Source organism: Crocodylus porosus, unplaced genomic scaffold, assembly GCF_001723895.1.
Source record: "Crocodylus porosus isolate Cpor-Errol unplaced genomic scaffold, CroPor_comp1, whole genome shotgun sequence".
NCBI lineage: Eukaryota > Metazoa > Chordata > Crocodylia > Crocodylidae > Crocodylus > Crocodylus porosus.
Genome location: NW_017728909.1, coordinates 72,113,933 through 72,114,718, shown reverse-complemented (window position 1 = coordinate 72,114,718; position 786 = coordinate 72,113,933). Strand labels below are relative to the sequence as shown.

Below are 786 nucleotides of genomic sequence, written 5' to 3'. Positions count from 1 at the left end.
GAGCGAGCGGCCGGGCGGCGCGCGAGCGCGTCCAAGGCGCGCGGCACCTTCCTACCTGACAAGCCGAGCGCCTCCGCTGCAACCGAGCGTCACGGCCCCCCCAGCATCACGTGAGCGCCCCCACAGCCAATCCGCGCCGGCCCCTCGATCCCTGGCGGCCAATCCGCGCCGGCTCCGGCCCTCTCGTGACGTTTGCCAGGCAGCGACCAATGGGGAGAGAGGAAGGAACTGTTGGTCCCACCCTCGGGCCGGAGGGCAGCGAGGCGATTGGCCGGCGAGGTCAAGGGGCGGGGCGGTTGGGGGGCTGTCATGTCAGGGTGTAGTTGGAGGTAGGGGGGTATTAAGCCACTTCCCGCAGCTCGGGGGAGGGGCTTTCGGGCTGTGAGGGGGCTGCAGGCCGGGACTGAGGCGCTGCCGGGTTGGACACAGGATCTTGCTGTTTTATGCCCACCCGTTTCTGACGTCAGTTCCGCACTGGAGGAGTCCCGGGGTGGGTGGTGGAGTCGGTCTGCGAGGGCCGCCGGCCCCGGGCACTCAGGGTGGGGTTACAGCCCTGCACGCTTTCTGCTACTCAGCCTCTGCGTTGGCGGCGTTGCCAGGTCTTAAATACGAAGTTCTCATATTGGAAGCTCAAATGATCGAATTATGTGAAAAACTATCACACACGGGAAAAAAGAAGTATGCAAATAAGCCTTATGTTCTTTATGATGTTCACTGTCAACCTCCTGCGAGTGAGACCCAGGATTATCCAAGTTGAAGCATTGCTTGATTTAGAGGCAGGCTGTC

The 786-nt window shown here is 62.3% G+C and overlaps 1 protein-coding gene across 3 annotated transcripts in view; it reads right to left on the bottom strand.

Annotated features, from left to right (window-relative positions):
- FER (FER tyrosine kinase) overlaps positions 1 to 116 on the bottom strand; it is a 357,078-nt gene extending 356,962 nt beyond the window's left edge. For all 3 annotated transcript variants that reach the window (XM_019532458.1, XM_019532460.1, XM_019532459.1), the window contains exon 1: positions 56 to 116. The gene's annotated coding sequence lies outside the window, so the exon portion shown is untranslated. The remainder of the gene's footprint in view (positions 1 to 55) is intronic.
- Between the last annotated feature and the right edge of the window lie 670 nt (positions 117 to 786).